The 17,236-nt window shown below is 40.2% G+C and overlaps 1 protein-coding gene across 4 annotated transcripts in view; it reads left to right on the top strand.

The window, feature by feature from the left end:
* The first annotated feature begins 5,410 nt into the window (after positions 1-5,410).
* Positions 5,411-17,236, top strand: part of LOC120527649 (toll-like receptor 6) — a 23,742-nt gene continuing 11,916 nt past the window's right edge. For 2 of the 4 annotated variants that reach the window (XM_039751293.1, XM_039751290.1), the window contains exon 1: positions 5,411-5,509. The gene's annotated coding sequence lies outside the window, so the exon portion shown is untranslated. Of the gene's footprint in view, positions 5,510-5,588; positions 5,612-17,236 lie in introns of all 4 variants that reach the window. The other 2 variants (XM_039751291.1, XM_039751292.1) reach the window with 2 other exon arrangements.

Consider the following 17,236-nt stretch of genomic DNA (forward strand, 5'->3'; position numbering starts at 1 on the left):
TGAGTATTTGTATTTTGCTACCTGATCAATGGTATGCATTCAATTTTTAGATTTACCTTTGTCAGACAGGCCTATAATCATTGCTGGCTGATGGTATCCATGTGATATGCAAGTAAATGGATATAAGATCTGTGAGGGCCTAACAAGAAAGGTATACTTGAAAAAGGGGAGGACTCCTCTTCAGTACCTTCCATTGCTTTGATTATATAACTGACTGCAGTATAAGTCTAAAAAGATAACAACCCAATTGATAATAAATGGTTATAATTAATTTTTAAATGTGCTTTTTACAAAAAATTAGAAAACATTTGCAGGTTTATTTGTTCAAAAACCATTGACAGATAGGTCAAAATAAAATTGTGTGATTAATATACATTTTACAGCTCCTTGCACAATATTTAAAAATTCAGGTCTAGTCTGTAATGGTCTTCTTGAAACAAGGCAAAAATAAAGAGAAACCCCCATATGATCATCAAAGTTATGGATGCTATCTCCTCAGTCTTGACGCAAGCCCTCTGATTATCCTTCTCAGATTTGTCTCTAAGCATCAACCTGGAAGATGTCACCCTTTCACCATCAGTCATGGTGAGGAATCTTGGCATGACTCTGGACTCCTCCCTCTTATTCATCAAACATATGTCTTCAATGACCCAGTCCTTTCGTTTTTTTTTCTTCAGAGAATCTGACCCTTCTTCGTGGAACTCCTTGTTCAGGCACTGGTTCTCTATCAACTGGAATTATCGCAACTCACTCCTGACAGGACTTCCTGCAGTTAGACCTCTCCAGTTCCTAACAGAATACAGCTGCTCAACTGGTGCTCTCTGTTCTTCACTTCACTCATATTACTCCTCTCCTTCAGTCTCTCCATTAGTTTCCTATTGCTGCAAGAATCCAGTTCAAAACACTTGTCTTGACCTACAATGCTCTTAATGGTTCTGCTCCACTATCTCTAATTCTTGGCCTCTATTTACAGTATGTCCCCTCAAAAATACTCCGATCTGTCTGTGCCTGTCCAAGACAGGATAATGCTTCTGTTCTTGTTCCACAGCTGTGGAATGATCTCCCTTTATCTATTTAAATGGCACCCAATTCACTTGTGTTTCGACGTCTTTTGATAGCATCTTTTTAATAACTATTTTGGAACTGCATAGTTTGTCTCCTACAGGGTAGCTGCTGCTAAAATGACAGAGCTTAAAATACTGATTTTTGTAGTATTCTAGCTTCAAGAATAACTATGTAGTTGTGATAATTCCCTTTTGCTCGTTTTTTTATCTTGTTCCCTGTTGCTTTTGATGCTTGCACATTCATTCTTGTATGCATTTAACTTGCTTTGTAAGTCGCCTTTATTAGACTACATTGTTTGTATAACATTACATATTTAGTTTCCTTTGACTGCAATAGAGAATGAAATGTTGGTGGTAATTAGCTGGGTGCTGATTTAAGAAGTTCTGTCAGTCTACTAGGAGCCACCACCATTTCACTTTACCATCTTCACAAATATTAGAGGTGTAGTCAAGCAGGTGTGCTACCAAACAGAAGACAGTACAGTAATTTTAACTTTTTGTGCCATTGTACAAAAGAGATCAAAAACACATCACATGTCCTGACAGAGCTACAGTTTGTGGATATCCTGACGGCTGATGCCAACTGCCAGAACTCCACCCTTGTCAGGTACTTGGATGCCAAATATGACTAGACAGTATCACTTGGTGGTACTTTTGCCAGCATAACATCTTAGACAACAGTCAGAAAGGACAGAGAGGTTTTTACCACTGACATGACATTATGTTCAAAAAAATATTCTTTGATAGGGACAGTTAAGGAGGGCAAAGTGGAAAAAGTACTGCTTTTAGCTATGGGAAAACAAGGTGTCCATGGTGGGCAACTGAACAAGAAAGCATTTACCATGGCTTACTGCCTGGGAAAGTCTATATATTAAGCAGCATGTCTGTATCGACCCAGCAGCTCATTCACATCCCCATCCAGTTGAATTGGTGGTACTACCAGGCTGTAATTTCTTTATTATTTACCTTGTGCCTGGGTTACTGCATTTGACCCTATAGGTTGTCAAACACGTGCGCATGGGAGGCAGCTAAAGGGCTTGAGTAAAGGCAATTCTGAATCATACCGGGATGTGGCAGAGTGCACTGACTCTTTTTCTCCCTTTCCTGCAGACCAGACACGGGAGATTCCACCTGGCCCTCTTGACGTCACTTCCGGGTCTGAGCCTATGGAAGAAGACCTTGCCGGCTCCAGCTCCTGTGATGTCATGTCCGGGCTCTCACAAACTGCGGTCTGCCTGACAGATAGTCTGTTTTCCCCAATTCTGAAAAAAAAAAAAAAATTTATCAAGTATTATTTAGTAAATATATATGCATAATAAATTTGTTAAAGAAGAACAATATAAAGTAAGGGCTTGCCTCTTCTACAAGTAAATTATGTAGGCTGAGATACAATTGTTTTAAAATATTTTAAATTATTTTGATGAAAAATCCTTTACATTTTTCAATTTGTATTCCTGTATAGCTTCAGCAAAATTATGACATGTTTTGGGTACATTTTGTTTAAAATATCTGACTTGATAAACAATTATCCTAATGTAAAAAATTCAGTGAATGTATTTCTGAATGAAATTAAAGTTTAACTAATGTACTTCATATAAAGCTGTCATAGGAAACACCATTATAAACATGTAAATGCAGTGTTTGTGCTCTGATATGAAGTTTCATTTTAAAATAGAATAGCTGACTATAATGATTATCCCAAAATATAATATGTAATTACAGTTTCACTTACAAGCCAAAAAAATTGGAAAAGTGAAAGTAATAATTTAAATAATAAAGATGCTACCTAATAACAATGGTTCGGTACTCCACTTACTGCCAAATCTCTGCCTGTACCTTAACGCTTTGGAAAATGACATTACAAATGGTAATTGTTATACGTAAATATGCTCTTAATGTTTGATCTTAACCTTGTGATTACAGAACTAAGTTAAGTTATGCCAGGCCTTGCTTTTGTACTTAGAAATCAGAAGCTTCGTAATACAATTAGAAAAGTGAACTAGGCTGGGGCAAGATAAGTGTGCCACAGTCAGATGGCCCAACAGTTTCGATGAGTGGAAGGAGCAATGACAGGTGGCTGTTGCAATGTACAGTATGTTGCTCCTTTCCTTGAGTATTTGAGTGTAGCGAAAATGTGGCGGGTATTTCTAAAGGAAGATAAAATATAAAAAGAAACTTATTATTAAGAAATTACCCTTATATTATATTTCACCATATCCTATGACATTGATTCTAAACCCCCCAAACAAACTGGAAGGAGTACCACTGACCTAGCAACCCTGGAGGGCAGATGCAGCACCCATCCTGTTTACAGAGCCCACCAGAGCTGCCTGTCAATTACGTCAAGTATGTACAGCCAATGAAATTCTTAGGCGGGTATATGTAACCATAATCATATATAGATAGACGCCGCATTCACTGTGTTGCCCAGTCAACGCGATACATTGTGAGTGGCAAAAGTGCCATTTAAACTAATACTGTACAGGTAAACGTGGAAATCGGGTTTTCTGATGAAAAAACAATAATGTTTAAAACAGTATCGTTTACAAGCAGCTCGTTTAAATGCAATTATTTATATCTATTTATACACTAATAATGGCAATTATTGAATAATAATAATTATTATTATGAAACAATTCCTCCCAAATAAGTAATATTTCTCTGACTGCCTTCTTCCATCTCTGAAATATTTCTAGACTTCGTCCTGTTCTTACGCAACACAGTACTGAAGTATTGGTTAATGTCCTAGTCACCTCACATATAGCTTATTGTAATTCTATTCTATCTGGCATCCCACAAAAACGTATCCATCACTTACAACTTCTTCAGAATTCTGCTGCCAGGATAATAACCTGCTGTTCTAAATCCACTGAACATATTACAACTCTTCTCTCTCAACTTCACTGGCTCCTTGTTCACTACTGAATACAATACAAAATACTGCTCTGCTAAAATACTGCTACCTCGCTAATCTCCAACAGATTTACACTCCCTCTCGCTCACTCAGATCCTCCTCTGCAGCTCTACTTTCTGTACTGCACATCAAACTCTGTTCTTATGGGAGCTCGAGCATTCTCTCCTAGTGCTCCTCAACTCTGGAATTCTCTTCCCTCTCATATAGGTCAGCTTGATTCAATAACACATTTTAAAACTAACCTCAAAACTTATCCTTTCAAACTGGCATATTGTGAATTTGTTGCTGTTACTGACAGTTATCTTTTTTTGTCTTTCTTTTAACAGTGAAATGATACACTCAATCAAAATCCTGTCTAAGGGCTACCTCCCACTGCTTCCTGAGGTGGATTTCTTTGGGAAACTTTCAAAGTTTGAAAAATGTTAACAGCTAACAACAATCTACATAGTTAGTGACTAAATACGTTTAACCAAAACGTTGTTTGGAGGCTCACTTGAGCACATAAATGCATAGCTTTGCTAGCTTATCCTGGCCTAGCTAAAATTAAGATTATAAAACGGGATTTTCTAATAACCAAATATAACCAAAACAATTGTTCAGATTTACCTATGAAATGTAATCCCAGAGACCTGGTTTGGAGCGTACAGCGGTTTGTATAATCCCAAGCAGCACATGCGTAAAGAATCTTGATCCATTACTTCACTCAACAGCAGTGCCACTCGCAATATGGCGGCGACGTTGACGTGCGATGCTGCTGGTCATGAGGCGTCTAGTAATTCTATGTCTATGTATGTAACGGGTGACTCACACAATTGCAATCCTACGCATCCTCATTACAGAAGCACAGAATGCGCTGGTTTGCAGTTAGTTTACTTTTCATCAGAAATGCAAATGTAGTAGGCTACTTTATTAAGTGAATGGTGCTCTGGTTGTTGGTTAAAAGCTATGAGCGCTTCACGTTCGGGTCCACTGAAAATGAAGCTAGCATCTTGCATCGCAGAAGTTCAATTACTTTGTAGTTTACATCAGTTTGATTCAAATAAGAGACTGGACTGGAAATTCAGGTTCATATACGTACAGTTTCTCAATCAGTGAACTGATCTGTATACTTTACGGATAGCAATGTTGAAGTCATCTGTTCACAAGCGTTTTTTATTCAGTAGCACTGTCGCCACTGGTGTGTATTGTGTTAATCCTCTTCGGTCGCCCTTTCTTATTTACCGAGAGCGCTGACTTCCTGAAAATACCAACGATCCAACCAATAGGCGCTTAAAAAAGTGCCCATCGCCTATTTCTTTCTAAACTCTGCAATGGAGCTGATTTCTTTTGTGACACTTCCATTTTCTAAAATACATAATTAGTTTGGAGGCGGAAAAGATGGTAAAAAGCGCAAAGTGAAACCGAAGCAAAGCAGCAGAGCGTGCACGGAGTGGGGGAGATGAGTAAGATCCTGCCGGCAGATCGCTGCTGCACAGCGCCTCATCGACGTCTCTAACTGTTGTTGCGGGCCGGAAAACAGAATTGAGTGCAGGTATTTTGCTCTTTTAATTTTTTTCTGTTTATATCCTGACACTTGCAACGATGGCTCAACTAAGTTATTTGTTTTACAGTGACAAGAAGCGACTTCATGTATGTATGTACTTGTGTTTACATTTTCTGTTGTTTATTTTTTTTATTCCTCTTCTAATTTGGTTTATAGTGATTCATGCTACTTAATTTAGTATTATGTATGTATGTAGATGCTGATTAGCACCCGTCTAAGTTTTTGCTTTTTGTTTTTTTCAGGATGAATATGGAACTTTATGATGCAATAAGTTGTTCACTTGTGAATGTTATTTTATATGTGATTTTATAAAATACCCATTCTAGTGATTTAAATGATGACCCAATAGCTATGGACTGCGCGTTTGAAATGCGTGCTTGTACAATTTTTATAAGGGTTTACTACTGTCAACTTCAAGAATGTTTTAAATAGAAAAAAACTTTTATTGCCCAGCTTTGTCCTACTTTTTAAGCATGTTTTTGTTTACACTACAAATATGCAGTACAGATAGGTTACTTGTACAGAGAAGATTAGACTACTTTACTATATTGCATGCATAAGACGGACTTATTTAATAGAAATGGCAATTTCTTTTGAGCACTTTTATGAACACTTTCACTGAAGCTACCCCCAAAAGAGACACTATTCTAGGCAGCATTAATAATGACATTTCTTTAGCCCGTGTCACCCTGTAATGCAGAACGTCTAAGTACTAATGAGCCAACTGAATTTTGTTTAAACATCACAAAAGAAGGAAAATGAAAATACCAAAACAACTACTATAGCTGAAAGAATCTCCAAAAATAACTTATATACTGGGGAAATTTATTTGAAACTACCTGTTTCCCACGGCTCCACCCAGGTAGTAGTGAAATAGGATAAACTTTAATAATCAAGAAAATGTATTGAGAAGAATTTATATTAATAGCTTTTGTATCCGAGGGCCCGCAGCTTGTCTCTCGGATTCGCATGAATAAATCAGTGCCACAACCGAACAATGATACTTAGTGCGATGAGAAAAATTGTTAACTCAACCGGAATGTTCAAGCAAATTATAGGAAAAAAAAGATCTAAATCCGTTAAATAGTAGATTTATAAAATCGGGATGTATTACATTTTTCATAGTCTTTTTAAGACTTGTAGCATATAAAAATTTAATGGAATTGTTTGTGGTAAAACAGTGATTCAGAGATGAGGGTTGATTCAGTAACACTGTTGTAAAGTCCTATTTTCTAGCCATCATAACCACATACCATGAAAAATAGGTAGAGAGCAATGGTAGTCAGCTGTACACACTCTTCAAGAGGACCTTAGATCTCTTGGCTATTATACTAAACACACTTGCACCCCCGTCTTCTATCATAGATTCTTTACAACAACAACATTTATTTATATAGCACATTTTCATACAAAAAGTAGCTCAAAGTGCTTTACATACTGAAGAAAAGAAAAATAAAAGACAAAATAAGAAATTTAAATAAGACAACATTAGTTAACATAGAAAAGGAGTAAGGTCTGATGGCCAGGGTGGACAGAAAAAAACTGCAGACGGCTGGAGAAAAAAATAAAATCTGCAGGGGTTCCAGGCCACAGGACCGCCCAGTCCCCTCTGGGCATTCTACCTAACATAAAGTCTCATGCTTTAGACTGATAAATAATCCAATGTGTGCAGCTTGTCAGTACATTTAGAGAGATTACATTCTTCTTTGAAGGAAATGTTGCGCCATATAGCAAGCCTGATGTGAAATTCGTTCCTCCTTCAAACAACTGCAGTATATTTTTAAGTTTAAGGAAGACTTTGTTGGTTTATAATGAAAATGAAGATATTGCATCATGTACAGTGGAGTACTCTGTCAGTGTTAATGCAGAAATTACATCAGTTGACTTCCAAGGGGCTTTTCACTCTAAAAGAAACAGAAAGTGGGTTGGCAGTTGTCTTGCAGGAAACACCTTCCCCTCATTACTCTTACTAACACCTGTGAGACGAAGCTCACATATGTGAAACCTATATATATTATTAGTATACAGTATATATATATATATATAATTATCATCTGCCACTTGTGTATATATACACTATATATATATAAAATTATGTTACATAGTTTACTGTCAAATAATGCAAAGAGTACACGACACGTGTTTCGCCCTTATTTGGGTTCATCAGGCATACACACTCCACTGCACCCCTCGTGGGGATCGAACCTCAGACATCAGTGTCAGAGATAAAGCTCCTTTACGCTGCGCCACGGCGTGTGGTTCGTTTATTTGACAGCATGGAGACTGGAGTAATTACATTAATAACATTCGTAGCACAAGGGGTGCAATGGAGTGTGTACGCCTGATGAACCTAAATAAGGGCGAAACGCGTGTCGTGTACTCTCTGCATTATTTGACAGTAAACTATGTAACATTCTATGATCTGCTTCTCGCAACTGAGAGGGCGTCGCGGATGTTTACCGACTGGTAGGTAACCACCCATACAATCATATCAGGACTCAGACTACGAATGCTATGAATGTGTGCTTGGTGTGTGGGTGTGTGTGTGCCCTGCCTGGGACTTGTTCCTGCCTTGCGCCAGCAGACCCCTGTGACCCTGTAGATAGGATATAGCGGGTTGGATAATGGATGGAAGGGTGGATATATATATATATATATATATATATATTTATATATATATATATATTATATATATGAGGTCATCTCACAATTTAAAAACAAGAAACTAGACTTAAAAAAGTGTGTGAGAAAGGCTAAGTTTATAAGATGCCTATTGTGGTTGGGAGTATTTACTTGTTAGCCTTTCAGTAAATCAAACTTTAGAAATTAATTTGAGATTTTAAACATTTAATAATGTAATTTTCATGGTTTACATACTATAGTCTTCCTGTTGTCTTAAAGAACATCTGTTTCAACCAGAAATTCAGAAATTCACCCTGAATAGTTTTTCAGTTCTCATGTAGACACGTTTGTGCTTAAACCAGAACAATTCAGTTCTTCAAATATGAACAGAAACTAGAAAATGCAAGGAAAAACCAACAGAGTGAATAAAAATACCACACATTTGACAGCACAGCTCAGAGTTAAATTATATGAGACAGGAGTGTTTTGCTATTGCACACAATTTACTCTTAGCAAAATGTAAAATAGTGATTTAGAGTCTTTTGCAGTTATAAGACCACTATGTCTTGATTTAAAAAATACAAATATATACTATATTAAATTGTTTGGTTTGTTCTGCATTGTTCTGACACATGTTGCAGTTAAAAGATATGTTTGGTGTTTTTCAAGTCAAAGTTATTTCATCACAACCATGGTATATATTCATTTGCCACATGAAAGTGCATTCTTCCTTGCTTCATTGCACACTGGATGCTGGCATGGAGTGCGGTGATGACACGGTTCAGCATGGTGGTGTGTGTTTTTTACATGGTACCAGGGAGGTTGGACATAGACAGGATGATTAAGGAGTTTTCTGTTATTTGCTTTCGATCTGTTTTGGAACCGGTAGTGAAGTCAGAAAGCTGGTATTGATAATGACGTCAAAATTTTAGTACCTATCCAACACTACAAAACAGTTTGTTTCAACTCTATTTTTATATAGACAGAGTAATCAGCAAAAGTTGGGATACCTGTAGGAATTGTTTGCATCAGTTCTCAAGGCTTAATTACCTTTCATTGCTGCAGAAAAGCTGAAATTTGTTAACCTTTTACTTAATCCATTAAAAGGGCCTTTTTGTAAAACTGAAAATTACAATATTTTTCAGTTTTTGGAAAACTAAACTTTTTTTTAACCTCTGACACTTTAGTGCACACCTTTTTACTATTTCAAACTATTCAATCGACCTGAACTGCTTAAATTTCAATAACACATGGATGTGTTCTAAAACATCTCATGTCTGTACCCTATAATGAATTACCACCTAATCCAGAGCTTAGTCCATCCACTGTGACTTGATTGGCCTGTAGATCCTTACAGCCCAGTATCAGAGTAAGCTTATTAAGAAAATGGGTTGATGGAATTTTTTTTTTGTATTTTTAGACTTAATTAAGAACTTTTGAATAATTTGTAAAGCAGCTGTTACTTTTCTCACTGCATATTCATACATGTTTGTAAGCAGTGGCATCCACACCTATAACTAAACTGCATACTTCTGAAGCTGAAAACCAAATTAATTGTATTAATTTTCTACACCTTTAATTTGCATCAGTAGTCCTAACTATAGTCATTACCCATTTCCTTTACAGCCCCAAACTCGACTCTAGTTTCTGTCATATCTGTTTTTTCTATAAGTACCTTAGCGTGTTAGCACACTGAGTCCTACAAACGATTACATTTTAATTGTAAGTTTTTCATGTTAATTTGGTTAAAACTGCTGGTTATCTGAATAAGTTAAAATATTGTAAAATGTAAAAGTAATGAGGTAATTTAATGTCTAAATGTAACTTTTAATTTTTAAGTTGAATATTTCACAGGCTTTCACTTAAATTTTGTTTTGTGTAAAATTACTAAGTACAGCTTCTCTTAACTAAGTAAATGGTCTGTGGCAAATAACAGCTTACCATTATTCCCAAACAATAAGTTACATATCTATACTAATAAAAGGCAAAACCCTCACTGACTGACTCACTGACTCATCACTAATTCTCCAAGTTCCCGTGTGGGTAGAAGGCTGAAATTTGGCAGGCTCATTCCTTACAGCTTACTTACAAAAGTTGGGCAGGTTTCATTTCGAAATTCTACGCGTAATGGTCATAACTGGAAGCTATTTTTCTCCATATAATGTAATGGAGTTGAGCTGGATGGCCGTGGGGGGCGGAGTTTTGTGTGACATCATCACGCCTCCTACGTAAGTACGTAGAGAACAAGGAAGACCTCCAAACAGCGCTGAACAAAAAACGCCATTTCACAATTGAGAAGGCAGAAAAAGATTATGAAGCAAGTGATGCATACAAGCATATTCATAAATACATGCATATTCATAAGTACAGCTACTGCGGAAACAAAGCATGGCGTGAACTGTAAGTTTATATTAAATTAAGTTCATAGACAGGCTGCCGCTGGCGTTTGTAATTTAGTGCCTGCCCATATAAGGCCGTCCGTCAGCGGCAATCCAATAGAAACACTGCCGCTAAATATTCACGGGTGAAGGACTGTGCTTATGCAGAGGAAGATGAGATGATCAGGGTGGTGTTTGGCACAAACTCAGCGAAACTGCGAGAGAAAGTTTTCGAAGGCAGCAAAAAAATATGAAGCGTCTGATACATACAAGCATATTTGTAAATGCAGCTACTGCGGAAACAAAGCACACAGTACAAAAAGTCAATGTCCCGCTAAAGGAAGACAGTGTTAAAAAAAACCCGTGCATGCAGTGTGTCACGTCTCAGATAAAGAGGAAGACAAGCTGTTTATTGATGCAGTAAGAAACGAATCGATGAATGAAACCTGTTATCTTTACAACGATTGACAAACACGGAATGTAACTTGAACACAACACATCCTACAAATACGAACCTGATTGAAAGAAATAATGATAATCAAATCCTTGATGACAGCAACACTCAATAACACTCACAAAACAATTACTGTATATTGACAATCATGTTACATTATTTTTAAAATGTTCCCTTTTCTTTTTCATAACTTCTTTAACACACTACTTCTCCGCTGCAAAGCGCGGGTATATATATATATGTATATATATATCCCGATCTACATACGCTCAAATAGATAAACCACACGCCGTGGCGCAATGGTAGAACCGACGCCTGAGGTTCGATTCCTGAGAGGGGGTGCACTGTGTATGTACGTGCGCATTTTTATTCATTTTATCTTCGCATCCCCTTGGTTTGAGATGTATGAAAAAATATGTGGTTAACACAGAAAGACAGATCACCAATTGAAGCTTTATGAATAATGGATACTTTATTCGCCATCAATGATTGTTTTGGTAAAGCCATACTCAGTGTATTCATTAGATGAACGGTAAAAAAGTAAGAGTGAGGAGAGGGTGACTTATTGAGGCACGCAGGCAAAACCACAATAGCACGCGGGCTCGATGTACTGTAGTGCGCGTCAACTCGATCTGAATTGCGCGATCACATTCGAAAAAATATATCTTTTCAAGTTCTATTTAGTCCATATGTGTCAAAGTCAAGGGCCACGGGCCACATCCGGCCTGGCGTGTAATTATATCCGGCCCGCGAGATCATTTTATATACTGTATTATTGTTATTAATGGCCCGGGATATGAAGCGCTGGTAACACAATAAACTACAGATCCCATAATGCAGCGCTTCAGCTGCCTTGCCGAACACTTACCGCGTTAATCAAGTCTAGCTTATGATGCTGCAAGTTATTGCGAAGCTAGCTCACACGATGCCGAAGAGAAAAGTTGATTCTGAAAATAGAGCCTTTAAAAACCGATGGGAGGCTGAGTATATGTTTACTGACATTGCCGGTAAACCCGTGTGTCTCATTTGTGGAGCTAATGTGGCTGTAATTACAGAATTTAATCTAAGACGGCACTATGAGACAAAACATCAGGATAACCTGAAAGACCTGAATGCAATGCACAAGATACAGAAAGCAGAAGAGTTAAAGAAGAATCTGACACTTCAGCAGACGATTTTACCCGTGCAAAATCACAAAGTGATTTCAAGTGAAGCTGCTTTTATGGGAGACACAAATGCACCAGTGCAACTTGCCCCACTTTCCCTGTTGCCAAGTAATGTTGAACCAAGTCGGCACAATGGTGTTCCCAAATACGCACTTTGCTGATAAACTTAGCGCACTTCGCACTGAGTTCGCACGGCGCTTTGGTGACTTTGAAGAACAAAAAAAGAATTTTGAGTTGTTTCGCAAACCCATTTGCCGTCGATGTGGAAACTGCACCTGAGATTGAGCTGCAGTGTAATGGCACACTGAAGGCAAAGTACGATACTGCAGGGCCCGCACAGTTTATTCACTCCATTCCCACAGAAATGCTCCAGCTCCATCTACATACGGCTCGAACCTTGTGCATGTTTGGTAGCACATATCCGTGTGAGAAGCTCTTCTCAGTGATGAAGACTAACAAAACAGCACACAGGAGTCGCCTCACTGATGAGCACCTTCAGTCCATCCTGAGAATCTCCACAACACAGAACCTCACACCAAACATAAACGAACTTGTTGCCAAAAAAAGATGGCAGGCGTCCAGCTCTGATAAAATGACATATGAGCAAAGACAACTGAATGATTTGATTTGTTATTGCTGAAAAGAACACATTTTATTTATATTTCCAGGTTTTGTTATGCAGCATGTTCATATTTGAATTTGTATAATTTTGACAGGATATATTTTTATGGAGAGCAAAATCTTTTGGGATATTTAAAATTTAAGTTTATTTTTTATATAAAATTACGTAAGAGTAAAGAAATTTGAATGTTCTTTTAACATTTACTTTATTTTTAACTTGTATAATTTAGACAGGATATATTTTTATGGAGAGCAAAATATTATGAGTTATTTAAGGTTTGAGTTGATTTATTCCGGAATAATATTCCTGTCTGTTTTTATTCATATTTATGTTCAAAAAAGTTAAGTTTTAAAAGTTTAGTTTTAGTGTGTTCAATAAATGTTTATCCTGTTCGGCCCGCGACCTAAAGTGTGTTTTGGATTTTGGCCCCCTGTGCAATTGAGTTTGACACCCCTGATTTAGTCAACACAAATATCTTTGGTTGAAATGTAAGGCGAATTTACTCTTTACATTTCTATGGTGAAGAAAAATGTATGCAATGATGCCTACATTTAACTTACATTCCTACCAAAGACATTTCTGTCGACTAAATAAAAATTCCTTCTATTTAAAATTTAGATAGAACTTGAACAGATACGATAGTTCATAATATCCACGCAGACTTGCACGTAAGAGTGTGAGTCATCCATTTTAACAAGCAGCGTATTGCACTGATACGAAATAGCCTGCCAATTTAATTATTTAGGAATCTATACTAATAAAAGGCAAAGCCCTCACTGACTGACTGACTGACTCACTGACTGACTGACTGATTGACTGACTCATCACTAATTCTCCAACTTCCCATGTAGGTAGAAAGCTGAAATGAAAAAAAGCAGGCTCATTCCTTACAGCTTCCTTACAAAAGTTGGGCAGGTTTCATTTCGAAATTCTACGCGTAATGGTCATAACTGGAAGCTATTTTTCTCCATTTACTGTAATGGAGTTGAGCTCGAAAGCCGTGGGGGGCGGAGTTTCGTGTGACATCATCACGCCTCCCACGTAATCACGTGAACTGACTTTTAACGCAGTACGTAGAAAACCAGGAAGAGCTCCAAAAAGCGCTTTAGTAGAAAACCAGGAAGAGCTCCAAAAAGTGCTTTAGAAAACATGCATTATATAATTGAGAAGGCAGCAAAACAATAGGAAGCGAGCGAATGACATATATACAACCATATTCATGAGTGCTGCTACTTCGGAAACAAAGCACGGTGTAAACATAAAATTTAAATTAAGTTCATAGACAGGCTGCCGCTGGCGTTTGTCATGCCCACGGGTAGTGAGGGATACAAGTTTAATGAGAGGACGCAGGATATAAACGAGAGTTGTATATTATTGTTATTAATGGCCCCGGGATATGAAGCGCTGGTAACACAATAAACTACAGATCCCATAATGCAGCGCTTCAGCTGCCTTGCTTTTAACACTTACTGCGTTAATCAAGTCTAGCTTATGATGCTGCAAGTTATTGCGAAGCTAGCCCACACGATGCCGAAGAGAAAAGTTGATTCTGAAAATAGAGCCTAGAAGGGTTTTCCGCGTTTGCGTCAGCCTACCTCCTGGACCCCGAGGGACGAACCACCTGTTGGTGGGCAGATGGCCGCTGTTCGTGGCGTGACGGCGCAGAGAGCGACGGGGAGAGCGAGGCTGGGCTGTGTCTTCCCTTTGGGCCGGCCAGTGAGCCGGAGGAGGAGAACCCGGAGGAGTTTCCCGATGCGGTGGCTCAGCTAGAGGAGCAGGAGCTCCTCTCCAAACAGGTAAAGGGGAGGTGTCAGCCGCCCGCCGAGGACAGTTCGCAGGCGGGGTGACGGACCTTCTCCCGAGCCTCTCGGACTCCCAAACGGACCTGCGGAGGGTCCGCAGGGTCTTGTTGGCTCGCGGTCGGTGGGAGGAAACAAGGGGACTTCAAGTCCAGCGCCGACCGAACGCATTAACTTTTCTTGGGCTGTAGAGGAGTTGAAACATGTTCTCCTTCCTCTGCAGTCCTTAGTTAAGGTTTTTCAGGTCCTGCAGGAGACGAAGGAGGACTTGGACAGGAAGATCGGCGCCCCGATGGCGGCCGTTGTTAAATGGCTGGAGAGACGGGGGGCGCCAACCTCCTGCCTGCAGGACACAGCGTTCAGGTAGGTGAAGCCTGGGCCAGAGGAAAGGGGGCGGAGCGCAACGGCTGCGGATATGATCAGTGCTGCTTGCCAGGTCGCCCGCCCACTACACAAGACGCCGCGTGTGGACCGTCACGGTGGCAGAGGAACGTGTGGAGAGGCAGCTGGTGGATGTTGGCTGCCAAACAACCCCGCCCCTCTGCCTGCACCGGTCTCATGGTCGCCTAAAGGGGTGCAGGCGGCACAGGGTCCCCTTCTTCCCATAAGGGGACCCAGACCGCACTGCACCCCAGAGGAAGAGGAGGACCCGGACAAAGAGGTCGGGACTCTGACAAGGTGCAGCGTAAGCCCGCTCGGTGGCACTGCAGGAGGGCTACGCTGCGGAGGGGCTTAACACGCCACCAGCCCTCCCGGAGTGGGGCGAGGGGCAGGAGTTTCCTGCCTGCTTCCGCTCCCGCAAGGGTCGAGCTGGAGGGGGTCGGTTATGCTTTTCTTGTGGTCACGCTGGTCATGTCTGGAGGGTTTGTCCAAGGAGGACGTCCGAGTGGCAGGGACGCCGGGCAGCACCCCAGACCTGTTCATTATGTTTTACAGGGCGCAGCCGTGGAGCCAAGGATGCCGACTCCCTGTCCTGGAGAGGACCGGCCCTCGCGGGGCAGGCCGATGATCCCCACAAGCCTCATCTGAGGGAGGGGAACTGTGAAGGACAGCCGGGTCCCATGCCCGGTAGGGACGCCTCTGTTGCTTATGTTCCGGGGGAGCCGCCATGGGAAGTCCAATACCTCCCCCGGGACGCTTGGTGGCAGCCTCCTGGCGCCGGTGATTCCCCAACCACCCGCAGGGCTCCATGGGAGATGGAGTCCCCACAGCTTGGTTGGGGCCCGGCGTGGCCGCTAGGGGGAGCTGCCTGCTTCCCACAGCCCGGCTGGACGAGCTTTCAGCCCCACCCGGAGGTGCAATCGGGACCAGGTGGTTAATCACCTGGAATGCTTCCGGTGGGCTATAAAGGGCCCAGCCACCACCACTGGCGAGCCAGAGTTGGGAGGAAGAAGGAGACGAAGCTTGCCTGGGAGGAGTGGTGGAGAATTGTAAGATTGTGTTTTGGGACTGTGTTTGGGACTGTGTTGGGCCTGTGGGACACGGGGAAGGCGTGTGCCCACGGCTGAAGAAAATAAAACCTGTGTGTTTTTGTACACGCTTGCCTCTGCGTGGTCTGTGCGGGTCGGGCTATATAGCGCCTTTTACAATATATATATATATATATATATATATGTCTATTTACTGTATATATGTGTGTATATGTATATATATGTTTGTGTGTGTGTGTATATATATATATATATATCTATATATGACAGCAACACTCATGACAATGTCAATCATGTTACGTTATTATTAAAATTTTTCCTTTTCTTTTCATTACTTTTTAACACTACTTCTCCGCTGCGAGGGTATTTTGCTATATATATATATTAGCAAAATACCCGCGCTTCGCAGCGGCGAAGTACTGCATTAAAATTTTTATTAAGAAGAAAATTAAACCTTTTTAAACTGTGGGAAAATATGCCAATAATTATCTGTTAAGGATCTCTTTGTATACCATGTTGTCAGTACGGCCCTCCGGTTGTAACCATGCTGTGCGCTGAGCTTACTCTTGAGCATGTAACTTACAGTTGGCCATGTGAACAGTAATCTTGTCTCAAATCTCACAGCTTGGATTGCTGCTGTCATAATCGGTTTGAGTTTCATGGTTTGTTTCAATTACGACAGTATTTGCAGGATTTGTTGTGTTGAAGTGACATTTGGCATCTGTCAAGCGTTGTAAGCACACAACCGGTTTCATCGATAAAATCACATCCAGCTTTTGAGAGTTTAAACATTCATAAACATCAAAGTGTCCACTACTGAAATCGTCACCTGTGAATCTAAGATGTTTAAGAGGCATTGGCGGTTGTTGAAAGGTGTAAAATATTTGGCCATTTCGGTACACTTGAAAGCGACAACCGAACAATTCAGCGGCAGCCATCAACTCACATGCAGAACCATAGGTGAAGGGCTTAAGCATTTCACTCTTCTAGTGCTCCTGTTTAGTATAATTATCTCCTGTACCGTCATCAGTCCACACCTTGAACCTGTCCCAGTCATTCAATACATAAGACACAATGTTCCTCAGGATATCAAGAGTGAGCCTGTAATGGCCGTGCAATATGGAACACAGAGAATGGAAAAGGTAGGTGCCATCTCCGAGCATGGAAACCACTCGGTAAGTGACAGTTCTTTGATCGATAGTGATCACCTCGATAGACATGGTAATGGGGGTTGGAATGATAAA

The sequence above is a fragment of the Polypterus senegalus genome, chromosome 4, assembly GCF_016835505.1.
Source record: "Polypterus senegalus isolate Bchr_013 chromosome 4, ASM1683550v1, whole genome shotgun sequence".
Lineage (NCBI taxonomy): Eukaryota > Metazoa > Chordata > Cladistia > Polypteriformes > Polypteridae > Polypterus > Polypterus senegalus.